The sequence below is a fragment of the Crinia signifera genome, chromosome 4 (assembly GCF_055691185.1).
Source record: "Crinia signifera chromosome 4, ASM5569118v1, whole genome shotgun sequence".
NCBI lineage: Eukaryota > Metazoa > Chordata > Amphibia > Anura > Myobatrachidae > Crinia > Crinia signifera.
This window is the reverse complement of record NC_139220.1, coordinates 282,382,594-282,387,557: the sequence shown is the minus strand read 5'-3', so window position 1 is coordinate 282,387,557 and position 4,964 is coordinate 282,382,594. Positions and strand designations below refer to the sequence as shown.

General features: G+C 46.4%; 1 long non-coding RNA gene across 1 annotated transcript; it reads left to right on the top strand.

Annotated features, from left to right (window-relative positions):
* Positions 1-2,669: 2,669 nt before the first annotated feature.
* Positions 2,670-4,225, top strand: LOC146072620 (uncharacterized). Its single transcript, XR_014473220.1, has 3 exons — positions 2,670-2,757; positions 3,758-3,862; positions 4,152-4,225. It is a non-coding gene; the product is annotated as an uncharacterized LOC146072620 (long non-coding RNA).
* Positions 4,226-4,964: the final 739 nt, after the last annotated feature.

Here is a 4,964-nt window from a genome sequence, read left to right as displayed (position 1 = left end):
CCGCGGTGCTTAAAGGGTTAAACGGCCGCGATCGGCGAACTCGCCGCTCGTGGCCGTGAGAGCAGGGACATGGCTGTAATATACAGCCATTACCTGCTCTCTATCAAGCCAGCTCACTCCGTGAGCTGGCTTGATTCACCCCCAACCGACATATGGCGTAAATGTACGTCATATGTCGGGAAGGGGTTAAGAAATGAAAAAAAAAAAAACGGTTTAACCTCAATATCCCTGGAAGCAATTAACCCATATGGATCCAGCCTGGTATCAGATTGAAGGCCCAGAGATCTGGGCTAATGGGTGATCCAGTGCACCCCCGGACCACCCCCTAGATTCGCCTATGGTGATCACTATATAACAGGACAGAGGTTGTGAAAGAGGGATTGTAACTTTTCTGTCCTTAATCTAATAATGGCCTCACCGCAGAGGGCCACAGTTCAATAGGTCCTCACAGCAGCAATGAAGGACTTGCACTGAAGCATCCATGATGCTGCTTTACTGAGCAGAGTGAGCTCCTCTGTAGCTTGGAGCCGAACAGGTGGATCAGGGATGCATTCTCCTTTTTGCCTCCATCATGAGATCATCGTCATTGGATGATCCAAAGAAGAGTTTCTTCCTGAAGAAAGAGTGCTGTCCCCAGCTAAAGAAGAGCTCCTACCCTAGAGCCTGGTGGGCGGATCTATGCTTGGTAGCCGGCAGGCCTATGATACGCGCAGCTATGAACATTTGTACAGCCACTGAGCTGATATGGCATGTGGGAGTGCCTGACATGAGGGTGTGCCTGTGCACAAAAGGCCTATGTGCATGCCTATGTACAGTACACACCCACAATATGTAGATACATTAACACAAGACCACATTGATGCTGTAACCCACAAAACATGATCAAGTTCTACAACAAAACACTTGGGGTGACATTCTATGGGATGAGATTTCAGTTTGTTGGCGTTACTTAGTAAACAAAATGGCGATATCGCATTTTCCCGTCAAATCGCCTATTTAATAGGATGCGCTAAGGGACTGAAATCGCATATTATGTGCGTTAAGGCATGCGGACCAAAAGTGTGTGATAAAATCGCATTTATATCGCATCCAGATGTTTTCGTACAGAAACGTATACAAATCGCTTATTTAATGCATTGCGTTTTCCCAAATCGCACTTTTAAGGTGTCTAATAATCGCACTTATTTCAGACCAGGTTCTGTTTGGCGATTTGGCCCAGAACTCACTTTGGTCAAGTGCACACATGGTTAATTTCAGCACAGGTTCCCTCATTTTCACTCAGAAACACCCCTACATAAACTCCAACATCATTAAGGACACCTGTGAGGGTTTGAGAGATGGAGATTTTGCAGAGTGGTTTGGAGTTGCTTATCTGTGATGTGGCCCATTTGGAGGAGCTGCGCAGGAGGGAGGAAGCTGCGCGCCAGATCCAGGTAGCCCCCCGACTACTGCGTACCCCACGTTTGTATCGTGCTCGGCTGTACCTGGACTCCCTCTCGGATCAACAGGTTGTGGGGATGTTTAGGCTGAACCGCATTAACCTGTTGGACTTATGTGAGCAGGTGAGAGATGATTTGGACCCTTTTGGGGGAGGCAACTATACAGTGTCTGGGCTGCACAAATTAATTTGTGCCCTCTACTATTTGGCCACAGGCTCCACTCAGTCTGTGACCTCATGGTCCTTGGGGGTATCACAGGCCACTTTCTCTAAGCATTTTACACAAGTGTTACTTGCTTTAAAGAAGTTGTGGCGCACATACATCAGATTCCCCAGTTCTGAGTTGGAGTGGCAGGACCACAAGTTGGCTTTCTATAGACTCTCAGCATTCCCTCACGTGCTGGGAGCTATAGACTGCACACACATTGGGATTAGGGCACCGCACGTGCGGGGCCACGTCTACATCAATAGGCGTGGGCGGCACTCCCTGAACGTGCAGGTCGTTTCCAATGCTCACCTCAAAATCCTGAGTGTTGTTGCAGGCTTTCCTGGGAACTGCCACGACGCCTATATTCTGAGGCACTCAGCCCTCTGGAACCGATTTACCGACCACCAAATGCCTGAGGGCTGGCTACTTAGTAAGTACCTTTTTACATATTACCCTGTCTGTCCTTATTTGTACCTGCTGTAATGTGTGTGTTTCCTGTTTCACAAGCATATTGTTCTTCTACCAGTGTCTCCTGTTTGCAAAAAACACATACCTTACCATATAAGGCAATCACTTCCTATCTGTGTTTTAGGTGACTCAGGATATGGGTGTGTTTCCTGGCTCATGACACCTTTGCGCTCCCCAGAGGGCCCTGCACAGCACCGGTATAATGAAGCCCATATTGCAACCTGCAATGTGGTGGAGCGCACATTTGGCGTTTTGAAGAGTAGATTCCGGTGTTTGGACCGGTCATCGGGTACGCTGCTTTACCACCCTGCCAAAGTAGTGATGATCATCCAGGCTTGCTGCATGTTGCACAACATAGCCCTGTCCCAACCTGCCTATGTGGAGGAGGAACATGCAGCAGTCGTGCAGGAAGCCCAACCTACCACACCTCGGGTAGTGAGGGGTACGCAGAGGGGGAATCTGGTGCGCACACACATCATCAGCCGTTACTTTTCTGGTAAGCACATGTGCCCTGTATTCCAAAATGTACCTTTGCTGTAATTATTTACCAATACCATCTGTTTCCACCCACATTTAGCCTAATACACAGAGCCCAACGGATGCAGCTGGTGGTGCTGACCTATCCCTTGCTGGTATCAAGCTTGTAAGTACATTTGATACATGTATGAATGAAGTTTGCTGAAAAACATGGCTCACTGGTGTTGTGGAACTATATGTGCCAGCATGCCCTGACACACTATAACCATTACAGTCCAAACCATGAGTGTCAGAGCTTGCTGGAATATGTAATTCCACAACCTTTGACGGGCCAGGAGTTACCCCACACTACTTTACAGCAATCCCATTGTCATATACCATTACACTATGTCATAATTCACACAACAATTGGTTGATAAATAATACACTGACACAATGGTATGCGGTTAGACATTTTTACTGCAGTCTACTATGTCAGAAGCAATCTGCATTTTTGCATGTAAAACATTAAAACTGTCGGGGGATGTAACAAGATGTATTGCATATTACAAAATTAACAAAAATATGAGCTATCTTCTCCCACCATTAGGCAACCCTACACCACTTCTGCACCCAGCCCACCAAGGGTCCTAATACTCCGACGGGGTGGGGAAGTGGGGGAGCCACTTATTGGGGTGCTAGATACACTACTGAGAGTTGATGCTGCGCCACCTCCGACATTGGCTTCCAGCTGCTGTAGTTGGGCCTGCATACCTATTAAGGCATTGGTCTGCGCTGTGCATAATTGGCTTAGTGCAGCTATACTTTGCGCAAGGCTGCCAATATGCCTATTCTGTTCCCTTACAGCAGAAGTTTGTTCTGCAAAATGAGTGTCAATGCTTTTTGCAATGCGCACATGAGTGCCTACACCTACCCGTACACTACGTGCAATTTTTCGTAATTGAAGAAACGTGTCACGCATGTACCCCTGTATGTTACCTATTTGCAGGCTTTGGGAGGCCATAAATTCGATTTGTTTCTCCTTGAAATTGACCAAGGAGTTAGCTACTTGGGAAGCAGAAGCTGCTGTATGGGGTGTGTTTGTGGGTGGGGGTGGGTTGGGAGACACCCCACTTGGGGGAAGATCACTGTGTGATGAGGTCTGTATTGCTTCCTCTGCCGCAAAGGTCTCGACCGGTTCAAGAATGATGTCCATTTCGTCTAACACCATTATTGAAGAATCGGTTTGGTCTGTCCCTAGTTGTATAGTACCTGTGGATACAGATGAAGAGGTAAGTACTGATGCATATATATAGGCCAGACTGTCGTCTATACTGTTTTAGAAAGGGCTTGAGATGCTGGACGCACATACCTAGGGGTGTTATGTGCTTACACATGTACCCCGATACAGCATGTAACATTGACATTAATAATAAGTCACATGCCTAGCTCAGATTACATTCATTTCCGTTGCAATGTAGCCGCAGGAGATGAATGTAGTGTGAGATATTGTTGATGTGACATGGGTGTGTGTACTGTATGTGTAATGGCGTGTTTTTGATCATTTACCTGCTTCCACAGATTCTGCAGCAACGGGCCTTCTTTTCTTGGATGCCGCAGCACTTCAGGATGGACAATCTGTGCAAGGAAAGATGGCCAGCCATTATGGACCTTACAATGGATAAGCATTTTCAAAAACCATGCATTCAAATGACAATAATGGACAATACTTCCTTTGGATAAGGACTACATTATTTATTCACCACAATTTTTTTTTTTCACAATATTATTTTGTTAATTTATTATTAAATTAGTGGACACATGAAAACTATTGGATAATCTGTGGTATGTAGTCATGGCAGGTAAACCACCAGTACACCTCTGTGTTTTTGGCCTCATACATGTTAGGCTGCTAGAAAGAATGTTACAGTGTTGATCAATATGAGCAGTTGTGGAACTACAAGGCCCAGCATTATGAGCAATTTGAAAGTAGGAGCAGGCAATTTCTTGTGCATGACCTTGCTGGGCTATGTAGTACCACAGCAGCACTTTACTTAGCATAACAATTCAAGTGAAGATTACAGTTAGAAAACATTGGCATGTTTGTTTAAGATTGCATGTGGTCACACTTAACAGCTCTGGATGGCGTTTGCGGCCTATCGGTATCCGCCACGTGCATGCCAGGCAGGACCTCAGGGGGTATGATGCGCTTCAACTTCACCTCATAGGATGTGTAGCATACAGTGGTGGGGCTTCCTCCGCAAGTCCTGGTGGCCTCCTCCAGCTCCTTGGCCATTTTACTTTTCAGCTGCCTTTTGATGTTATTGAATCTCTTCTTGACATTTCTGACCAGGCGCTTGTGCTGACTTACAGCGTTCACCGCCTGGGTGTTGT